At 33.1% G+C, this 24,145-nt stretch overlaps 1 protein-coding gene and 2 long non-coding RNA genes across 5 annotated transcripts in view; 2 read left to right on the forward strand and 1 right to left on the reverse strand.

Annotated features, from left to right (window-relative positions):
• unc-13-4A (BAI1 associated protein 3) overlaps positions 1-23,737 on the reverse strand; it is a 233,402-nt gene extending 209,665 nt beyond the window's left edge. The window contains exon 1 of one of the 2 annotated variants that reach the window (XM_076416392.1): positions 23,601-23,737. The gene's annotated coding sequence lies outside the window, so the exon portion shown is untranslated. The remainder of the gene's footprint in view (positions 1-23,600) is intronic. The other variant, XM_076416393.1, reaches the window with a different exon arrangement.
• LOC143204028 (uncharacterized) lies at positions 628-1,540 on the forward strand. 2 transcript variants are annotated; one of them, XR_013007481.1, is made up of 4 exons: positions 628-767; positions 828-927; positions 998-1,129; positions 1,293-1,540. It is a non-coding gene; the product is annotated as an uncharacterized LOC143204028 (long non-coding RNA). The 2 variants fall into 2 exon arrangements; XR_013007480.1 differs by having other exon boundaries at positions 645-779.
• On the forward strand, positions 1,610-2,375 carry LOC143204029 (uncharacterized). Its single transcript, XR_013007482.1, has 2 exons — positions 1,610-1,747; positions 2,248-2,375. It is a non-coding gene; the product is annotated as an uncharacterized LOC143204029 (long non-coding RNA).
• Positions 23,738-24,145: the final 408 nt, after the last annotated feature.

Genomic DNA, 24,145 nt, shown 5'->3' on the forward strand with positions numbered 1-24,145 from the left:
TGTTATAATGTAATAACAACATGTCTTTCGATATATAATAAGAGGAATAAAGGACCTTTTAAGCAATTGCACAATGTGGATTAATTTATTTAGTATTCTGTCAAGCAGGCGCACGGAAATACAGGTAAATATATTTAGTTGGATAAATAATTAACTATTATACGTTCAAATTGGCCTTAGACCAGCTGAAACCTCATTTAGGTCGGATTGGTTAAACCCAATATAATTAGAACGTTTGTTTACATCGTAGGATCACAGCAAATACTAGGATATTCCGTTATGAGCCATGTATCGCATGGCAAATGACCTGATTTTAGTAAGAACAGTATAACAATGCTTTAAAATCTCAGTTATATAATTTTATAATTGACTTACTGACTCTATACAAATAAAGAAATGTAGGAATTAAGAAGGAATAATACTACTAAATACGTCATAAAATATTGGCAATCTATATATGACCTTGACATTAGCTTTATGGGTGATCCAATTTAAAAGATGTATAAAAACAGGGAGTAGATTTTTCGATATAAGCATAATTCAATGCAGTTATTTCAGAGGAAAGAAAATTGTTATACTTAGGAATTAGTCAAGTTAAAACGAGACAGAGAGACAAGTATCTCTGCTATTAAATATTAAGTCCATACAATTTTATTGGAAATATTTTTTAGTATGTTACAGCTGCACATGTTCCTGCAAACAGCGGTGAATACAAAGAGCCGCACCAAACACGATGTTAGCTATATTCGAGGTTAAATTTGTGAAATGTATAAAAAACAGTGAGTAGTTTTTTTCCAAATAAATATTATTTAAAACAATTATTTCAGAGAGAACTGTTAGTCTGGGATGTATCCAATAGGGATATGCAGCTCTTGGAGGAATGTAAATCATCCTTTACACACTGTTAGAAAACTGAACTTATATAGGGTAAATATAACTCAAGAACAACTATAATGGAACTTTAAGATATTGTTTTTAAATGAATACAATTTTTAAGAACATATAATAAAATTATGGAAAATTTAGACGAAATCTAGACGAGACATGGATATTTCAAAATGGAACATTGGGCTACTCTTGGCAGAACTCTAATAAAGAGTGCAAAGACAACAAAAGATGATGAAAAAAGGTAAAAGTTTAGAATAACATAGATTTCGTTACTTACAATGTTTTTTAATAATTCACTGCAGATGTATTACTGTTCATGGTGGAAAAGATATCAAAAGATAAGGCTTTGGAAACATAAGCTGTGGAAACAGCAGGGCTAATTTGCGTAATTTACTTTTTTTTAGAAACAAGCACTGTAGGAAGAAGCATTGTCTACAATAACACCTTTGCTTTGTATAAACTCTATCAGAGTGACTGAAAAATTGTTACCAAGGTTCGATAGATTAGAAACTAACAATATGATTATTTAATCAAGCAATGATTCTGATAGTGAAAGACACTGAATGAAACTTATTTATTGTAAGCTATGGCGCAATACTGATAATTACTAACACAGTACAACAACCATCAGAGCAGAAACAACTAAAGTTGAGTATATAATTAATATAGAAAATCATATTGCAGAATGTGAAATATTTATGAGCGGTTTTACAGATATGGCAAATGCATTAGGGAGTCTAAAATAATTTAATCTAATTTTATAAAGAAAAATATACACAGGCAGCAATAGAAGAATATCATGACAACTTCAGAGATACCAAAATGACTTAACAAAGAAACAAGAACTAAATCTAAGAAGGTAAATTGTTCCCTAATGAAAGCATAAATAAAAGGAAAAATACATTAGTTGGATATACATTTGTTAATTGGGTAGACTAGGCCTCCAGAAGATACCACTACATAAAAAAAACCTGCCTCGAAACGTACCTTATAGGTGGTGTGGGAAAAAAAGTTCAATATAAATATAATAATATAACTCGAACTTACAACAAAATGGAATTTTCTACAAATAAGATTACCTTTTAACATTTCAAGCACTCAATAAATATGTATTACATCAAATAACATGTTTATGAACAATTTTTGAAAAATTCTATGATAGTACAACAGGTCCTCTGCCCTCTCCATACAAGCGTATATCAGCCCTTATACATATTTAATTATATATTAGTAGATAAATAATTTCAACGAATCCATTTGTCGTTCTAGAACGAAAACCATATTCAAGATAACGTACTAGATTATTTTCCCCCCATGTATTTACGCTTCGATATGTAATAAAGCTTCTTTATTTTGTAGTATATTAGGAAAGTAAACAAACCAATCAATACCGGTGGATTTTCCATTAGGATGAACGTTTCCACTACCGATATAGTCCTTATCGATGGAAAAACATTAATTTAGAAAATATACGTGAACCGTACTGACGCTATCATTTTTAATTCAAACTGTTCCGGGTAAAAAATAATTCCCCCTTTTCTATTGCCATTGAAATCGATAAAGTCTTTATTATAATAAGCAAATATTTAGTACTTTGATAATATTTCTTTGTTTACAGTAAGATATGTTAAATTTTATATAAACTTACCTATTTTTAATATAAAAAAACAATAAAAAACTCCGGAGAACCACTACCGTCGCCATTTTGACCTGTTAATGATCATGACCAACTAAGTTTGTTTGAATGCCACCTGTGTAGGAATCTGTAAAAAAAGCTGGCAAATACGGATCATTTATATTGACCGCTTGACGTAAACAAACCTGTTAATTAGTGTTAGTTTAGTCCGTCTGGTCGAGATGTCGCTTTAACTTGTCTGAGGCCTATTTACACGTAGGATAGTAGAATAAGCGAATTAGCAGGATAAATCTGTTTGCCCCCGCAGCGTTAAATTGCTAGTCTGATACTTTGTTACTTGATAAAACACCAAACAAACTAATCTGCATGTTGCAGTTAATTAAAACTGACGGTTTAATGCGATTTGGATGTTTAGACGGTCCTTCATGTGATCTCGCCTTTAGCTCGGGGTTGTTTTTGCTAATTCCTTCTAGGAGAGATGCGCGAATTTGAGCCTTAAAGCGGTTTTGTGCCGTTTGTCAATTTGTTGTAAGTTAAGTTTTGTGAGTGTCCAGCTAGAATATTTATAAATAACCGCAAATAAAAACAAGTAAGTGAAGTTTTTAATTTAAATTCAATTAAAAGCTAATAATTACATCAAAATCATTGTTGAAAAATTTTGATGGATTCTATGTTATAACTTTAGATTTCATAATAATACCATTTCTTTTAGTAACTTAATGATATTTTGACTTTATTTTGTGTAACATATAAACAGTGGGGATATGTGTGCTTGATTTTTCTATAGAAACCATAAAGTTATTTTATTGCTTATTATTATTTAATAATCAATATCATTTATTCCATTATTATGTGTAGATTTATTGTTAAATTATAGGTAATGTTATACATCCCAACAAAATACAGAACATTTTGAATATTTCTCCTAATATAATTGTTTTAGTAAAGTTATTTGTATATGATGTTCTTACTTATATTTTGTTATTACATTTAAATGCACCGATGTTATCATCAATATATGCCATGTACATACTACTACTACTATACAGTAATATTATTAAGCATTAATATTTTAATAGACAGCAATAAAAGCCAGGTAATATTGGAAGTTTCATAATTTTTTCACTAATTGTTCACATGAAGATAATTAAATATAATATAAAGATGAAAACCAAATGTAGTAGTTAAGAACTCAATGAATATTTCGGATTCATTTGGTTGTATTCATTTTGTTCCTACTGGTTTTTCAGTTTCTATTATATTTTGACTGATATCTTTTTGCTAGAAGGCTAGCTTTTCTTATTGATATTATTCATAATTTGCATGCATTACATTCTGGGAAGATAGAATCATGGCTTTTATTTATATCTCTTGCTCCATGTATAAATTCCTTCCATTTTTTCTGCTTGTGCTCAGTTTTCTTGCTTCGGTCGGTTACACCACCAATTTGGATATTTGGATATATATTTTAGGCTTTTTTAGATTGAACATTTTCGATTATTTGTATTTTAATGAATTAATTGCAAGATTTATTGGACCAAAACCCAAAAAAGATTCAGACTGCTTAAAAGTTGAAGAATCCAAAATGTAAACATCTAAAGATATTTATTAAATTAACTGCTGCTCATTGTCTTCAGACTGTTGCTCTTCTTGACCAATGATAAGTTTTCAAAAGTGTTTGATGGGCTTCGGCAGCAAATAGAAAACTGTTGTGTTATTTGTCAAAACCATATAATTTAACAGACATTTAGTTTAATGTTTTGCCTTTTTCGAATCCGTTAGTGTAAATCATCATTAAGTCTCGTTGTATTAAAATGACGGTCTATAAATGACAGTGAATGATGATATGACTTCATATTTAGTTCTAATACAAATATGGTAATAAATCAATCCATTTTACGGAAATAGAACGTAGAATAATGTTATTATAACAGTGAACGAAAATTTTCAAAAGAAACATGGTACTTTTTAGGGCTTTTTAGAAAATTACATCGTAAAATAAAAGACAAGTATGTTTTTACCACAATACGCTCAGTGCTTTATACCGAAAGGCAATTTGGTGTTTTTTTATTTTGTCACGAATGAATAAAAACATTGGATATTAAGGGTGAATATTGCGATTTAATCTTATAGAAATATTTTATGATATTTATCACATTAACCCAAATTACTACGAAATAATAATATACAACATTTTTCATTGTAAAAACCTAGAATGCGTACAAGGTCCGTAATCTAAGCTTTAATTATGGTGTTTGTCGCGTTTTGTATAATAAATTGTAGATTATAGATTTTTTTAAAATATATTTTAAAGTCTCCTTTTTACCATCAAGGGTTTATCCGGACTGGACCTACTGTTTAACGTGGGCTCCGAACCACGGACCTCGGCATTAAGCCTATCGAATGGCGAGTGACCAATTTAGTAATCATCCCAGAAGACATCCGGTCTTACCCAGCCTGGTTACTGGCGTGACTGGGATCATTTTCCTTTTTTACTCTTGCCTAGGACAATCACAAACATAAATTTACGTGCATGTCCCAGGAGTATTCGAACCCGCGACTATCGCAACAGTAGTTGGACCGTCCTGTCGCCTTTACCACTGCTCCAACCAAGCCGGCTAATTGTAGATTTTATTGTTAAAGATTTGTTCTTACTTATTGTCAATTTCTAAATATAATTTTTTCAATATTTCTGACGTGACGACCTCTCTCTGAAGTTGTCTAATGGCCAATCCTCAAAACTATTGAAATAGTAAATAAGATTATTAAAAGACTTAGTTTACAGGAAAGTATATTATTTTCCACCAATATAACTCGCCCTTTAACCCAGCGAAAACAGATCACCAAGTTAGTGAATTTCAACCAAGTTATTTAATTTGTTGGTATTTCAATGTCCAAACGTATTGTGTTGGAAACCAATATATACTTAACTATGGTAATACATTATTACATTATGCAAGGAGGATTACTTATTAGATTTTTAATTTAATATATTTTTTAATTTGCCTCTTGGTCCAAGGAGTCCGCCATTCCAAGTAGATGTTTGAGGAGTTTTGAGTAGGTATTTGCGGCATTCAATTAGTAAATGTTTTACACTCAATAAGGTTTAACAGTCGTTGCACATAGGAGGACTTTCACCTTTTAGCAAATATTCATGGGTAAGCCTGCAATGCCCGATTCTTAGTCGAGAGACGATGCTCAATTTATGTCTTCCAATATCTCAAATATTGGGATTTTAATAAAAGTATCAATAATTTATTGTTAGTAGGTCCCAATGTAATTGGTCGAGATTTCTAAAAAGAGTTTTACGATGGGACTTTATATCACTCTTCCAAAAAAAGAGAACGCAATTGGCCTGAATCCTCCTTTTTTCTCGCTAGGTAGTCAGTCGGCTCTCTCCTTAGCCGCGATTCCCCAATGAGAGGGAACCCACAAATAAAATATATTTGTGCCGCTTCTTGTTGTGGTAGTATTGGAGTTCCCTGATGCTCTCTACTAAAGGGTGACCCAACTGTGTTGATCTGAGGTTCTCCAGTGACTCTTGGAGTCCGTCACAATTACCACAGGTCTACTACCTGTCTTTTTTGGATGGACATTTATACTTTGTATAGTGCTAGTAATTCAGCAGTGAAAACACTAATCTGGGATAAATCTGGGGAGGGTAGATGAAAATGCCCCTCCGCGATTTCGGATGGAAAGGATGCTCCTACATAATTTCTTCGCTTAGATCCATCCGTGTAGACAGCCAAATGATTGGTGTAGCTTTCAGTACAGATCTGGCCGAAAATATGATGCGGTCCAGAAAAGCCGCCCGCACCTTTATGTAGAGCTTGCATGGACAAGTCAATAGGCATATGTGCCTAGCGCCACGATGGTATTTCTGTAGTCCTTTTATATGCGGTGAAGATTGCAAATAACAGACGGTCACATATTTTATGAAAAATTTGAGATGATCCCTTATGTAGTTATCTACTGAGAGCGTAGCAATCACCAACAGGAAAAAAAGGAGCTAAATTGATTCGGTTGTCTTAATTAGACTAATATGACTAATTAGATTAATATGAGGGAACCAATTAAGACGAGAGTTAAACACTACTCTCAGAAACTTGTGTTCAGTCTGGTGTATGATGTGTCTGCCCTCCATATCCAAAGTTGTTAAACGAGGACAATTTCTTAGTCTGCAGAAGTAGACACTGCTAGATTTTTCTGGGGAGAACTTGAGTCCGTTCGATTTTGCCCAAGTTGGAAGGGCATCAAGGCAGCTCTGCAAGAGTTCCTGGTTTCCTTTGTGGTCGCGATGTGTGTGATAGATTATAATGTCTTAATTGTGTCTAAAGCAATAAGGAACAAGATCAGGCTGATGCTGGAACCCTGGGGTACACCGTTCATCTGGTGGTGAGGCGAACAGAGCTCACCGTTTACTCTAGTCCGAAAATGTATCGAATGTGTTGGTCTCCTAGGAAGGATGAAATTAATCTATACATCGTCCCCCCTATTTTCCAGTCCTGTAGTTGGATCAGAATCTTCTCCGTTTTGACCGTGTCAAATGCCTTCTTCGATTTCAACATCTTTTTGCCAACATCGCGATACCGTAATTTAGCTGCCATGCAATAGCCTTCTTCTGGCTTTGTGTTTATTATTCGCTATTGCTATTCGGTTTATCAAATTAACGTCGGTCAACATCTGTAATAACAATTTCATTATTTGTCAGTGCCAACACGCCACATAAAACTCTTGTTGTTTTACCTGGTAAGCAGTGAAAGGGTGATGTTGTAACTGTTCGAACTTATTGGACGTAAAATAATTGATTCATTAACTATTGAGCTGTCTGAAAGATATTTGAGAATTTGAGCTGGGTTTTCGTCCAATAAGCCTAAAAATTCAGTGTTTTTCAGGCTGTTCTTTCTCATTATCATCAAAATCGCTAATTGCATTAGTTTCATTAGCATCGTACGGCATTACGTATCAATAAATACTTTTTTATAGTCAAAAATAATGATAAAAGGATTATATCGTCCAGAAAATGAAATACTTCCTATCAGAAAGAACGAAGAAAACTTATATATAAATTTTCATCGTAAAGCTTTATATTAAAATATATCAGACGATATTATTTTATATCAAGATGTTGACAATGATGATCAAATATCAGGTTAATCAAAGGTTTACTGACGAATTTGTTACTGTTAAACGTTCAGATAAATTAATCTGTGTTATTACAACAGATGTGCTGCTTCAACATGTTTTTGGCAACATGGCGATACCGCAATCTAGCTGTCATGCAAGTCTTCTTCTGGCTTTGTGCCTGTTATTCGCTATTGCTATTCGGTTTATCAAATTAACGTCGGTCAACATTTGTAGTAATAATTTTGTTCGGTTTTAGCAACTCGCTAAGTACAAGACTTTATGTTGTCGATGTGCATGACTCTCTTGAACTATCTCATGATTTTTCTACTCGAGATTGTCGTAGTGGATACATTTTTATTGCCACTCCACCACTGATAAGCAGTGAAACATACCGCGATATTATAACTGGTGGAAATCATTCGTCATAATATAATTTATTCATCAATTATTAAGTTGTCTGAAAGATATTTAAGAGTTTGATCTGAGTTTCGTCCAGTAATCCTAAAAATTCAGTGCTTTTCAGGCTGTTCTTTCTCATTAACATCAAAATCACTAATTTCATTAGTTAAAACCGATCGGTAGTAGGTACCAATAAAGTGTATTTAAAGTGAAAAAATAATGAGAAAAAGACCATATTGTCCTGAAAAGGAAATACTTGCAATCGAAAAGAATGAAGAAAAAATATATACAATTTTTCATCATAAAGTTTTATAATAAAAAAACCAAATCGACAAATATAAACTAAACCAGAACAAACCACTTTGCGTTTCGCTTCAAATAGTAAAACGGGAATTCCAAGTAATAATCCAGGCTTAATATTCATGAACAAGCTTAAAAACACAAAAAAAAACGTAAAAACCTAACGCAAAACCATCCTACTTTGGTCTAAATAAGAATAAGCTCTTTGCATCTGGTACAAACGCAATAATGGAAAAACCTTTGAGGCATAGCTAATGGAACTGAAAATATATAATACGTAAATAGCTCAACATAATACTTTTTTAGTTTTATTCATATTTGCTAAAAAAAAACTGGTATAGCTTATATAATTGTTAATGTGTTATATTTACCACTATATCCGTTCAGTAGTCGAAATTCAATTGTAATTTCAACGAAGTTAGTTCTTGTTTCCTTTGTAAAACTCCTCTACAGATTCAAAAAAAAACTATTTTGCTATACTAAACCTTTTTCCTGTCTAAATATTACTCCAAATATTGACAATGATTTTAAAAAAATTGAGAAACTCTGCATTTCTGGCATTTAAAACCACTAATTAATATAAATCACTGAAAACCAAAGGTCTTTAATCAAAATTTAACATTTTATTTGATAGAATACACTCTAATTACTCTTTCAAATCATACAGAGGCAAATGTCATAAAGAATTTCTAATTCTCTGTGAAAGAGAAAAAATTATTCCCCTTCAAAATGTCTGCTTAATAAGATAACATTCAACTCAATATCTACACTGTGTTACTGGTCAAAGACTACATAGTACATGTTATACGAGGGTGGTTCAAATATGATGGAGACAAACGATGTAGATGGTGCGCATGTATGTTTTGAAGGTCGTTGCTTGAGTATGTGATAGCTGGGTCCCTTATGAACAGTTTGGCATAGTTTTCATCTGAAGCGCATGTTGCACGCGCGTGCTATGACCATGAGTGAACGTCAAGTGCCGACCGCACCCGCGAGTCTATGAACTACTACGCCCACGAACACCTTCAATATCGCAAAATAACGGCGCGATGGGTTTCTAAACTGTTAAACTTCGAGCAAAAAAAAACGAGGATGAAAGTTTTTCGCCGCTTGCTGACGCGACATGAGGCTGAAGGGGACGATTTTTTAACGCGAATCTTTACTATAGACGAGACATTGGTACACTATTAGGCTTCCGAAAGCAAAACGTCGTCTAATGATTAGAGGAACAAGGAGGAAGGGGGCGCCAGTCAAAGCGAAGACAACCAGGTCCGCGGGTGAGGTTCTGTGTATGGTGATCTAGGACCGGCGGGGCGTACTGTACGTCGATTTCCTGCGCACCTAACGTACCATTAATGCTGCATACTACTCTAACCTTCTGAAAACACACGTGAAGCTCGCTTATCGCTCGAAGCATTCCAGCGCGAAGTGCGATTCTTCTCCAGGATAACGAGCACCCTCATACCGCACGTCTGACGCTCGATACAATATCGGAATTAGGGTACTAGAACACCCACCTACAGTCCGGATTTATAACCCTGCGACTACCACATGTTTGGATCACTGAAAGAAGCCCTCAGAGGTCAAAGGTTCAACACTGACGATGATGTAGAGGAATTCCTGCGCATATTGCTGTCCGAGTTGCCCAAGGAATTCTTCGATACGACATCAAAAATTTCCGGAAAGATGGACAAAATGTGTAACTAGCGTTTTCAATAGTAAATAAACGTGTCAGAGTATTTGTCTCGATCATATTTGAACCACCCATGTTATATTACTCAAGTGTTACAGCCTTGAGTATCACGGCCATTTATACTTAATGCTATATTATGAATTAATTATTTCCCTAGTATCTGGGAAGTAGCTCAAATAATAAAGATTCTCAAACCAGGGTTAGTTTATTACCCACAAACTCAAAAGTCTTTGAGAAACTGTACATAAAGAGGTTCAATTATATAATAGAAAAAAGAAAGGTCATTCTAGAACACCAATTTGGGTTTCGCAATAAGAATGAAACAATTGAATAAGTGCATAGACTTGTTAACAAAATAAATATAGACTTAAACAGTATATGTCTACCAATCTTTATTAATAATTGTCCACTCTTGCAAGCAGAGGATGCTGACATCAGATCGGTGGCTAACTTAGAAGAAGCACATACTCGCCAAACGGAAACAACTTGGACTTAAACTCTACCAATTGTATTGGCTTATCAGGCACGAATCCAAGCTAAAACTAGATAACAAAATATGATTGTATAAATTTATACTTAAAATATTTGGTCATATGGAAGTCAACTATGGGGAACAGCCAGCAAGTCTAATATATGCATCATACAACAGTTCTAAAATAAAGTGTTGTGTGTCATTGTCGATGCTCCGTACTATATTTCATATGAAGTGATACAATCCAATATGCCTCTAGAACCAATAATAAGTGAATGTTTGTGTGAAGTACTTCGAAAGAGTGTCAGTACATCACAATGTACTCGCTAATCAGCTAAATATGCGACGTGATAGTGTAGTGCGTAGACTAAAACGTTTAACACCACCTGATCTGATTACTAGACATATGTAGACTTTAGTATAAGCTTTAGAATAAGACTAATTAATTAAAATAGTATTTTGTACAGGAGATCACTTAATGAAGTGATTTTCTACATGCCATGTATACATTATATAAACATAATAAATACTTATTGCTCTCTTGGCTGATTGTGGAACTACTAAGAGTAATAATTTTAAAATTAACTGGATTGAGACATGTATTCCATCATTTCAAAGTTTTTTTTTGTTATCCATTATTTCATCCACATTACCCACTAAAAAATCTTCATCTTTTGGTCCATCGTATTTCTCAACATAATATCTTTATTATTACTATAGGCTTTTTACTGTGAGTAAATGGTAATATTTGGTGTTGTCTGTCGATTATCTTGAAAAAGATAAAATGATAACCAGCAAATACTATTCAAAATTTTTGGACATGTTTGATATTGATTTGGAGTAATAACGACAGCATACAAGCAGCGGCTTTGACAAAAAACTATTATTTATAAAGAATAACATACTGAAGGAACGTTGGATAAAATGTATTGAATTAAGAGAAAATGAAATGACATGAAACTACCTTCGCATAATAATTTATTTCAGTAACGTAACGGTAACAAATACGTATATTACTTTTTTACATATTTAATATAGTATTATAGTTCACCCATATATTACAGTCACAACAAAATCCTACCAAAAAAAGATTCTTCGTCTCGTTCGAATCCAGCCGTCTGTCGCTTTTCTTCGGTATTTACTCGGCGTCCATCTTAAAAAATGTTAAAGTCCGATTTCACATGAAATCGCATTATACTTGCCTGCAAATAAATGTTTTGTGCTCCAGCGAGAGCTGGAGGAAAAAAGGCTTAGCCGGTTCTCCTTTGGAAAATATCTTGCCTGGAAAATGGGGCGAATGAGAAGGGGGCGAGGGTTCAATGATTTTGGCCCTTGCGAGTTCAATAAATCCACGCAAGAAAAATGTTTTCAACGCGTATAATGATTTCTTATACATGTTTCTTATTATGTTGACTTACTCGAGTTTGAAGATTGAAATATATCCGACAAATCGTTTATGTTCTTGATACGAGTTTTGTCAATTTCGGGAACAATTTTTAGTTAAAATTATATTAGATTACTAAAACGGGAATATTCATTTTTCTTTTCATTCCTGTGTTACATTATCTCAGTCCTACATTATTTAATATTGGCAGAAATGTTATATTCCATGCTGTAAGTCCAGGTGCCAATATTCGTCTTTTGCTGATGATTTAACTCTTTTTTGTTCTTTGCGAAGTTTGAACGCTGCATCCTGTACAATGCAGAATTATCTGCATTGTACTCAATGATCACTCAATGATCTGCCTCTTAAGGTTTTAAAATATTATCTTCAAAACCATCTTTCGTCAATTTTGTAGGATTAGAAACTGTCCAATACATCATTCCCTCACTTTGGAAAAAAATGTGATACCAACACCTGGAGAGAGCACAACGAAGACCTTATATCTAAAACAGCCAAGGATCTTAATATAATTAACTACTTATCCTGCGGAAAACTGGGCATTGATTAATATTTGATGCTAAGAACCTATAAATCTTTAATCAGATCCAAACCACATTATGGTTGCTCCTTAAATAATTCAGCATTTACGATTTATTTAAGCAGAATTGAAACAATACAAAACGCAGCCTTGAGAATTATCCCAGTACCAGCGTTTTTAAATTTTGTCCGATAACTAGCATGAAATGCCTAACTTCTATAAAACCACTTAAATATCGAGGAATGAGAATGGCTCTCAAAGAAAATATAAGAATTATTGCACGGCGTCGTGACAGCTCTGAAGTCACAGACGCTTATAGACTACTGCCTCCAAAGGACGGAAATATTTCATCACAGAGATATTAACAAGAATTAATATATCCACCATCAAAATAGATTGCATATTAGCGGCTTACAGTAAGCAGAATTTGAGTTCTAGTGAGTGAGTTGAGAATTGGCTAATGACCTCGCCAAAGACGCTATAGCGGTTGGTCAACAAATTGTAAATATTTTATATTATAAAGTTCTATATCCCATTTATAGATGATAGGGTAGATTGCCTAGTGTAACTGGAGTGGGACCTGCAGGAAAAGAAAAATAAGCTTTGACCCATTAAAAAGAACTTCTTTTCCCCTGCTACCTCTTTAAGGAATATACTTGGGAGATTTGCAAGCAAAATTAAACGCCAATTCACCCATTCCTTCTTAATCAATCAAAGAAAGAGACCTCTGTATCCTAAATGTGAGAAACCAATATCAGTCTCCCATGTTTTGGTGAAATCCAGAAATATATTAACTGAAGAAGGCTATTCATGATCTACCTGATACATTGAATGATGTTTGATGTCCAAATTGTTTGATTTTCTTAAAGAAATCGATCTCTATTTTAAAGTCTAATTTTTACCTGTACATAGCTTTATATTAGGATGACTTTTATCGATACAATATGTTATTATTTATTTCTTTGTCCAGATATTTGTTATGTAGGTTTGGTTGTTGATCTATTTAATCGTTTTTTTTTAATTCTAAACTTTGTATCTGTTTATTAGCTTATTATTTTGGAATTCCTTAAAACACGCAACTGTCGGAATAACAACCGAGTCGTTAATAATTATTGGTATGTGTTAAAATTGTCTAAAAATGCTACAGCGTCGAGGAGAGTCTAAATCAATAATATCAATCATTCAATATGTTATGTACTGTGCTTCTTGTACAGTTTTTTCTTCGAAATGATGCGTTTTGTTGTACTCCATGAAGAAGTTTTTATGAAAAAATTCATACGGAGTCTTTCACGTTGTTCTTTTGTTGTTGTTACTTTTTGAAAATAAATATTAGGCATCGTTTTCCTTTGTACCCATATCATCAAAGTTTTTTCATTCATCCTTATTTTATGTATGGTATTGATATTTGAATCTCTTTAAGTTTCTTAGAGGCCATCTTACTTTGAACCCTTGCTTTGCTCTCCCATTGGCATATAAAGCGTGAATACGTTGTAAATCCCTTTCGTTGACTAACTAAAGGCATGGAGACTAGCATGGAGACAACGTTTGAACTTTTTAGCAAAATATGATATTTTGTATTCTGGGACTATAAAGGGGCTACTTTTTTTATTTGATTATGCAAAATTCTACTACTAGTTTTGACTAGTTCCTGTTTTATTCTAATTTTAATTATTTAAAGGATTTGAAACGAGATCTCATCATCTCATCATCTCACATGAATTCAAGATCAAGATCAAGATCAAGATAAGATATTTAATCAATTGATGAAACTGAAATTGATTTTTTTATATACAATACTAGCGACCCGCCCCGGCTTCGCACGGGTGCAATGCTGATACTAAATTAAATACACTACAGAAAAAATATGAACGTTGTATATAAAAACATAGCGGCCCGCTCCGACATTGCACGGGCATAAAATATATATGCCTATGTCACTCAATGAAAACATGATTAAAATCGATCCAGTATTTTTGGTTCATTCATTACTGCCCTTGGCCTGCACGCATTAAATTTGGATTAAAACAATTCCTCTTCCCCTATACTTACTATGAAGATTTCCTGCTATCTTTGGAATATCTAAATTCATACAATTTTTATTACATTACACATTTTTAAACGCAAATTTTAAATTTGTAATATCTCCGAAAATATTTGTTTAATTTACATGCTGTAAGGAACCATATTGATCTATATTAATTGCACACTGTTTTTAGGGTACTTAATTCGATAAGGATTAATGCCGTATTGCTTAAAATAGCTTCGTAAATAAGCCATTTTCTCACGTAAAAAGTAAACAATAAAAATGGTTAATGTGGGTTATCCCTAAAAGATAAACATATACCATCGCGGACTTTTTTGTAGACCTTTTTATGATGTACAATACTGTAGTACATTAATTTGATCTAACTCGTAGGGTTAGGCAGCGTTTTTGCTAATTGCTAAATAAGCCTAAAAAAATAGGTTAATTTACGACATCACGTTAGAAACCTCTAAAATTAGCAATGTTGCCTTAGTATATTATGCATGTATTATACATATAAACCTTCCTCTTGAATCACTCTATCTATTGAAAAAAACCGCATCAAAATCCGTTGCGTAGTTTTAAAGATTTAAGCGCACATAGGGACATAGGGACAGAAAAGGCGACTTTGTTTTATGCTATGTAGTGAAGTTATATAAAGTTCTTATTCATATTGAGATGAGTTGAGGAGACTGGATATGCGGTAATGTAGGACCAAATAGAGACCATGAGAGAATTTTACAATTTGATGACGAGAATTATCAAAAATGTTACAGCTTATGAAAGAATATCACTATTGTTGTACAGTTGCTTTAATTCCAAGGAATATTCTCTGGTTTGGTATCTATACCCAGCAAACTTATATATTATTTACAAAACAAACAAATAACAAATTATCTATACGATGTGGTCATTCAAACTGACTGAAAATGACTTCAGTAAAACGTCTAATTAATCATATGTCTGGAACTGGAAAAAACACTACCAAGGATAATTGATTCACTATTGTCCCCCTTCTTAATTACTACCAGAAAAAAGTTTACCGTAGTAGGTACGATGCGTAAAATCAAGCCCCAGATACCACAGTCTTTCCAACCTTGAGTTTCAGAAAAATGTAACATTATATTTATACCCAGTAAAAAATCAAAAGCAGCTATCTTAGTTCTATTAGGCATCATGATAACAAGCATTGAGAACGACAAACAAAAACCAGAAATTATTCATTTGGATAATGGAAAACAAAACATGTAATTGATACAAATCAATGGCCTATGGTGATATATTTTCACTCCATGTAATTCACAAGGTCAAAGCTAATTCCAATGTATATATATATATATATATATATATATATATATATATATATATATATATGTATGTAATATTGTAATATATATTGAAAGGCATTTCTATCCTAGCTACTCTATCAAAGTAAATTATTTAGTAAATAAATTTCTTATAAGGGGAGAAATATGGATAAAAGATATGAAAAAAATGAAGTAATGAAAATATGCTACATGATTTGCATAGATGGAAGAATACATAGAACAAATAGAAATAATATGAATTATTAACAGTAAATTTGTAAACATTTTAAAGCATTCATAAATATTAATGTGTTTAAAAATTCATGTTATAAGATATTTAATTGTTTGTTGTTTGTTAGTTGTGGGGAACTTTTTGTGCAGAGTGGAAACCTTTTCATCTCCAACATCTCTGAAGCAATTGTTTGGTGTTTTGGTGCAAGAATGGGACAACATTCCGTTGGAAACTCTTCAAACACTATTCCGCTGAGAGTTTTAGCGGTTTTAAAGGCAAATTTTGGCTCAACACCTTATCAGTAAATAAATATTGTGTATATGTCAGGTTTTCATATTAACCATCCTCCGTATATTGCCACCACGTTAATATAAAAAGGTGCGAATAATCAGTTTTGCGAGTAATGAAACAAATCTTCCCGTAAAGGCCGTACCACCACCGCCGTTATACGTGTTATTGCGAACCGAGGGGACTTTTAATTAAACAACTGGTATTAAGGTCTACGCAACAAATTCGAATAATAAACTAGGTAATAGCGGACGGGTTTTTTTCTATTCGGCGGATACCCGAGCCTTGAACGGGGGTCGGAACACCCAGCGGGAGGAGCATATTTATGCTAATGCTGACAAGTAATTAGGTGTTTTATGAATTCCGTTTAATTGGAAGGGTGGTTGGTCGGGGATCAGCTTCCTTCGCTGGCGATATTTATTTAACGGAGTGATATTTCGAAATATACATTTATTTCTCGATGACTGGAAATAAAATTACCATTTTATCATAAGAAAACATCAGTACCAGTTCATTCAAAATATTTCATCCAGTTTTTTTTTACCGCTTGTGAAATGAACTTTATTCAACAGAAAATAATTTTAAAAAAACAACAACTGTGTTTTTTGTTTAATTCAAATTTTTCTCTTTTTATATATATATATATATATATATATACATATTTATATATATATATATATATATATAGATATATATATATATATATATATATATATATATATAGATATATATATATATATATATATATATATATATATATATTTATATATATATATATAGATATATATATATATATATATATATATATATATATATATATATATATATAGATATATATTTATAACATCTTTATTAGATACGCTTAGTACAATCTCAATTATTATTATTATTACAATTAATTTATTACTACTTTTCCTATGTGCTTGGATTAATTAACAAGCAAGACGAGTGCGAGAAAATACATCAGTATGTATTCCTCTATTATAAAATTACAATTATTTATTAATTATTAACTTATAGCTATAGTTTACACTAATAATACACACTAAATGTTCACACAAGTTCGTATGGTTTTGTTCGTTTCAATCTCCTGACATCCTGTGCGCTGTCCAGCAGTTGTATTGCTTCCACGTTAGAATGATTTAGTAATCTTCTTTCGTGTTTCAAGGCGAAATCCTGCACAACTTCGCAAATCCATTTGATTTCCAGGTCATCGTGCAGTTCTTCATTGGTTACATAGCGATAGGCATTGGTAATCAATCGAAGAATCTTGTTTTGACAGCGCTGTGTGACTAACTGATTTGAATTTTTAGTGCAACCCCATATTTGCCATATTGGCTTTATAATTGTATTATAGATCAACCTCTTTGATTTAGATAGATATATGTTTATATATATATTTAAATTGTTGTTTATTAGTCTCGCTAAAATTCAGGTTTTGACATATTTGGGTACGTCCAAGCAAAGTTTATATGTTCAGTATATATGGAATAAATGCAAAGAAAATAGTAAAAACAACAATTTTGTATTGCCATATAAAGCGTCATTGTCATGTTGTTATACGTTGGCATATTACCGCCAAATCATATTCGAAGATAAAAATCCACCCATACACACATCCAAAAAGATTCAGTCTTGGTTTAAGGATCAGAGTATCATTAATGATTTTCCCTGAAAGAACAAGAGGACGAAGAAATAAGAGGCGACTTGCTTGATATGCAGGTCGAGAAATATATACAGGGAAGAACTGTTTGGATATGTGAAAAGGATTGTGTTACCCTTTGGTTTGGATGAACATTCCAGAACTAGTGTTAGATTGGAAATTAACAGCTTAGTTATTGACTTGAATAGTGGCTCAATCATATTGCAGATATAAATATATATATATATATATATATATATATATATATATTCTTCGTCCTCCGATTTTTCCGTCCGTATATATATATATATATATATATATATATATATATATATATATATATATATAAATGTATATATATTTATATCTGCAATATGATTGAGCCACTATTCAAGTCAATAACTAAGCTGTTAATTTCCAATCTAACACTAGTTCTGGAATGTTCATCCAAACCAAAGGGTAACACAATCCTTTTCACATATCCAAACAGTTCTTGCCTGTATATATTTCTAAGAGTAAGATAAAAATCCGCCCATACACACATCCAAAAAGATTCAGTCTTGGTTTAAGGATCAGAGTGTCATTAATGATTTTCCGTGAAAAAACAAGAGGCCGAAAATAAGAGGAGACTTGCTCGATATGCAGGTCGAGAAAGATATACAGACAAGAACTGTTTGGATATGTGAAAAGGATTGTGTTACCCTTCGGTTTGGATGAACATTCCAGACCTAATGGAAATTAACAGCTTAGTTATTGACTTGAATTGTGGCTCAATTATATATATATATATATATATATATATATATATATATATATATATATATATATATATATATATATATATATATATATGCGCGTGTGTGTTATTGTTTAGAATAAATATGAGCAAATAAACTAAATTGTGTAAAATGTCAAATGTGTTTGACTACATACATACATACTGACTACATACGTACTTTTTGTACTGTGAGATAATTGTGAATGATAAAAATGTTTACAATAATTTTTGTTTATTGGCCTGTGTAATTAATTATAATTAAACTTCGATATCCTCGGTTATTTTAAATACTAACTGTCAGAAGTAAGTTATTATTTTATAGAAAATAATATTATAAATATTTCCGAACGACACAGTCCCCAAACGTTGTTTATAACATGATTTGTGGATCGCGCAGCCAACCATCGCCCGAAGCATATTTATGCTAATGCCGACAAGTAATTAGGTGTTTTATGAATTCCGTTTAATTGGAAGGGTGTCGTTCGGACGGGGCGCAGCGACACGACATAAAATCGTTTCGCGTCCCTCGCCAATCCGTTTAATAAACATCGGTTTCGTCGAACCCGACGAACAATCGAATTGATTTTTATCGAGTTATTCCCTTTTTGCGACGAGGACGTAACGTTAAATGACCCGACGCCGTGTCAACGGACCTGACAGCAATGCGAACTAATAACGCTTTCGTTTTATACTAGGTGGTGCTAGACGCGATTTATCACGGTTTATCGATATATTTCGACGTTTATTGACGAGTAGTGGAATTCTTAATTAACTCTAGTCATAATAAGTTACAAAATACGGGACTTAGAACGATATCCCATGCAGAAGTTGTGTGTACCAACTATTGTTCGTGTAAATAGCTTGGAGCTATCCTCCTGGACCTAATTAAAGCTTTCGACAAGGTCTGGCACGACGGTTTGATCGCAAAATGCGTGCGGTTAAGCCTTCCAGAAGACCTAACCGCTCTTATCAAGTCCTATCTCTCGGACAGATCTTTCCAGGTCAAGATCAGGAATACACTTTCCAGTCGAAAACAAATCGGCGCTGGCGTACCTCAAGGTTCCCCGCTGGCCCCAGCCTTATTTAACCTCTTTATTTCAAATCTGTCGAGAAAAGAGCACTTTGACGTCGCGTTTTACGCTGACGACACTGCTATCTTCACGGCCTCCAGGTTCGAGGTTATAACTCAAGAAACATGCGGCCAAGATCATGCGGTTCAAATTGTGGAGATTGCAAATCAACCCCCTGAAAACTCAGGCCATCATTTTCCATAAGAAGCGTACGCACTGCGCGTCTCGCAACTTAAGATCGACACCACAACAATTCCATGGCTGGATAACGTCACGTACCTAGGTCTCCACTTCGATCGACGATTTGGTTAGCATTCCCAAATCCAGAAAGGTCCGGGGATAGCAAACCTGCTATCTGCCCTTCTAGCAGTTTTCCCATCTCCATCAAATACTTATTTTACAAGATGTTAATCCGGTCCGTACTCCTCTAGGGATCTAATAATGTCTACTTCAAGTTTGCTACACCGAACCAGGTGAAACAGCTTCAAGTTTTCCAAAATAAGCTCCTCAGAAGAGTCTTAAACGCTCCATGGTTTGTCAGAAATAATCAAATTCATAGGAAAACTGACACTCCAGAAATCAAGCAATTCATATCTCAATCCTTCCACAAACAACAACTCAGCTCAAGTTCTTCTGAAAACCCGATTGTTCGCAAGCTCGTCGACATGCTGGGAGCTTAGCACCGCGTCACCGTTAACCTCACCTTTTCCAGGCTGAAACGACCTTATCCGTCGCTGCAGTCATAACTTTTGCCACCATACGGCAATATCCAGTCGTGTATTAACTCAAATTCGCGAATCAATAGTTAGTTTCACTATCTGTTATATTGCCGGGTCCTCCTGTCCAATAACGGCTGCCCCCGGTTGGCGGGTTCCATATCCCCAAATTTAATGCAGTAGCAGTAACGACCCACAGGGGTCAACTGTGAGGCGGTTTCCGTTTAGTGCATTGGAAAGTCTCCGCTAGGTTTGCGTCATACATTCCACCGGCTGGTTTTAGGCCAGAACAAAAAAAAAATTGTTAGTCAAGCCACTTGAGGGCGTGCAAAGCAAAGTGTTTTTCAGACCTCTCAATTTACTTCGTTTGAAAAAAATATTTGTACTTACTTCTAATTCTTTTTGAATATTTTAATGTTGACTCAGCAAGTGCTGATTCCAATATTTAACTGGTAACCATATCTTTCCTTTTAGATTAAGGGAAATCATCAGTTAAGTGAATATTATGTATTTTAATTCAATTATCGATGTTAGTTCAATAGTTACTATTAAAATTACAATTGGAAATTGAATCTTGATTAAGCAATGATATCCCACATTTGGGTCTACGATGATCTTATCAGTCTGAAATGCAAAGAATAAACCCGCTCGAAAACTTTTAAAAACATTTTCTAGAGCAGAATCCCTTGGAAAGTAATTAATTGTTATTATAAAAAAATATTTACCTTAAATGCTGCAAATATAACGACATAACAACAAATCTTCTTACAATTATACACAAAAATAAAAATAACCAGTCACACGATGTCATAAAATTTCATATTGAAATATGAATTGATTGGAACGTACAAAACATGGTTGCGGGTGTGCCCATTTAAGTTCCCATTCTATATTTCTATGTTTAGTTTTATCTTGTTTCTTTTATATATTTTTACTGTTAAACTTTGGCTTTAATATTGTTGTTAATAACATGTTTAAAATATTTAATACAGAGCTGCTGTAAATTACAATGACACATTAGCTACTAATATATGTGACCTTTGTTTTCCCGCCTGTTATGAAGAATTTCTTCAATAGCTCCCTTAATGATACATTTCACTTGATTCACCTTGCGCCTGCATCACCTAACAACTGACTGTTTAGTTAGACCGCATTGTAAATGAATAAAGTAATCACTTGGCATTACTTATACTATTTCTCCATGTCTCCATGTCTCTAAAGTCAATGTAAACTTTAATTAATGCTAAATTATTTCTTTGCATTGCCCATTTTTTATCGAAAGAGTATTAGATAATGTGTTATATTATTATATTATATATTGTTAACAATAAACGATATTATTATTATATATGGTATAACATCGAAAAAAGCAATTAAGTTTGAAAATTGTACAGCATTATTTAGAAAATTCGGTTTCAAATAATACAAACCATAGTTCTTTTAGAGATCATTTATGATTTGATTCCAAATTCAAATGCTAAAGCAAGTTTTACGATTAATTACCAATGTTTATCGCTTCATACAGCTACTCGACAACACGCGAGAGATCAGAAGAAGTTTGTTTTCTATAAAATAATGTGTTTTTATAAAAGTAAATAAATATAAAGCACAATTATTTTTAAAATTCATTCAATTTATAATTTGAATTACTTTTTTAAATAATAGTATATTAATTGCAAATTAGTAGATCATTTTTATATAGTATAAAAAAGGAGTGGTGGTTATAAACAATTAGTTAAAAATGTCCAATGAGTCCAAAAACTATATGATAATTATTATAGTATATTTCAGAATCTTTTAACATTGTTAAAATTAACTAGTCGGGTTTCAAAAATTTGTCTGGAAATTTATAAAACTTTTTTTTTCTCGAAAATAGTTTTTTAATAAAATTTACAAATATACAGCATAATTTACAAGGCATATTTTTTTTAAAATATTGGTGTGATTTATTAATACACCTCGATGTAATTGCAGAATACTACAATATTCTTTGGAGAATATAAATACTAGCCTTATAAATTAGTTAAAAATCTTCAATAAAGTTTCGAAAATATATTATACGATTTAGATACTATACAATATTATTGTAATATATCTTAAGATTTCTTGAGATTACTAAAAGTAATTCGCTTAAAAATAGATAATGTCAGGAAATGTACAATATTGAGTTGAAATTATCTGTTTTATTTAAATTCTGAATAGTGCTATATAGATAAGTTGTTTTTTTTTTTCGAGAAAAGAGTATTTTTGTAACATTATATCTAGGGATAAAAACACAGTTATTTTTAAATAATTGGTTTGATTTATAAGCATATGCTACAATATTCTTTAGACAATATATAAATAACACTGCTGTATAAATTAATTAATATATTCAAATCAGCCTCAATTTAAAATACTATTTAGATAATATATTATAGTACATATAATATTATTATAATATACCTTAAGGTTTCTTAAGTTTGCTTTTCTCCTGTTTATAAATGCAAATATTATTTTATAGTTTTGCAAACGCACATATACAATAATTCGTGTTACATGTATTATTTTATAAATAGTTATATTAGGGTCTTACAAACTGGATAAAAACAATTAAATGCATCTCAAAACTTGATAGTATTTTCAAGAACTGTATATGTACTTCAAAGCCAAGATGGTTTCTTATTTATAATACAAATAGTGTTATTTATATACAAATAGTGTTATTACAGATACGTTCTTTAGAATACTAATTAAGAATAAATATTTTTGGTTTGTGTAACACCCAATTATTTCTTATAACATCAATTTGGTTTATAAATAGTTATAGTAGGGCCTTATCAATTGGCATCACTTTGATTTATAAATATTTTCTTACTATATGTATAATAAACTGAATAGTCAATGTATTTGTAATCCTATTGGTTTTTTACATTTTAAGAATCTCTACGTATAAACGATCCTAGTAATATAAATCATGAACTTAACCATCTTTGTTTATCTGTTCTCGCGATTCTTCATTCAAATATTCCCGAGGTAAACAAACTAACTGATCTGTGGAATCATCCCGATGGCCTCCCAGAACAACCCCGCGCAAAAAAAAATCCAACACCCGCAGCTTCACCTACCTGTCAGCCTCGTCAAAACAATCAAACAAGTCGACCGATCGCACAAATAAACACAACCCGAGCCACTACGTGTAGCTGCGACGTCTATCAATCGCGATACATTATCATCCGCCCTCAGTCGTTCGTCGACGTTCGAGCGTCGAGACGTTAGTGAAGAGCGTCGCGACGCGCCGCCGAAACACAGGTGCTACGCTTCGGCGCATCGAAATCGCCCGCTTGCATCGATTGGCACCGCCCCCACCACCCCTCGACCGTCCCGAACCATATATCCCCGCACCCCTCGCCCCTCTCAACGCCGGCGTTCACTAGCCGCGCTACCCCTTCCGACCGATTCCCTCGCCAGCGTCGTCGAAACCAACCTAACCCCCCCCTCCCACACCCTTCGTTTTCCCCCCTCGTTCGCCGGTGGGGATATTTTTGTTGACACGCACTGGAGACTATTTTCTTTTCGTCTCTTTTTCGTCTCCCGTGCTTCCTTTCCTACGGAGAGTCCACCTGTTTCGTCGATGGGATTTTTGAGAGGTCGGTTCGAGGCTGTTTGTTTT

This window comes from Rhynchophorus ferrugineus, unplaced genomic scaffold (genome assembly GCF_030347505.1).
Source record: "Rhynchophorus ferrugineus isolate W39M unplaced genomic scaffold, kcgeb_rfMv2 rfM10, whole genome shotgun sequence".
NCBI classification, from domain to species: Eukaryota; Metazoa; Arthropoda; class Insecta; order Coleoptera; family Curculionidae; genus Rhynchophorus; species Rhynchophorus ferrugineus.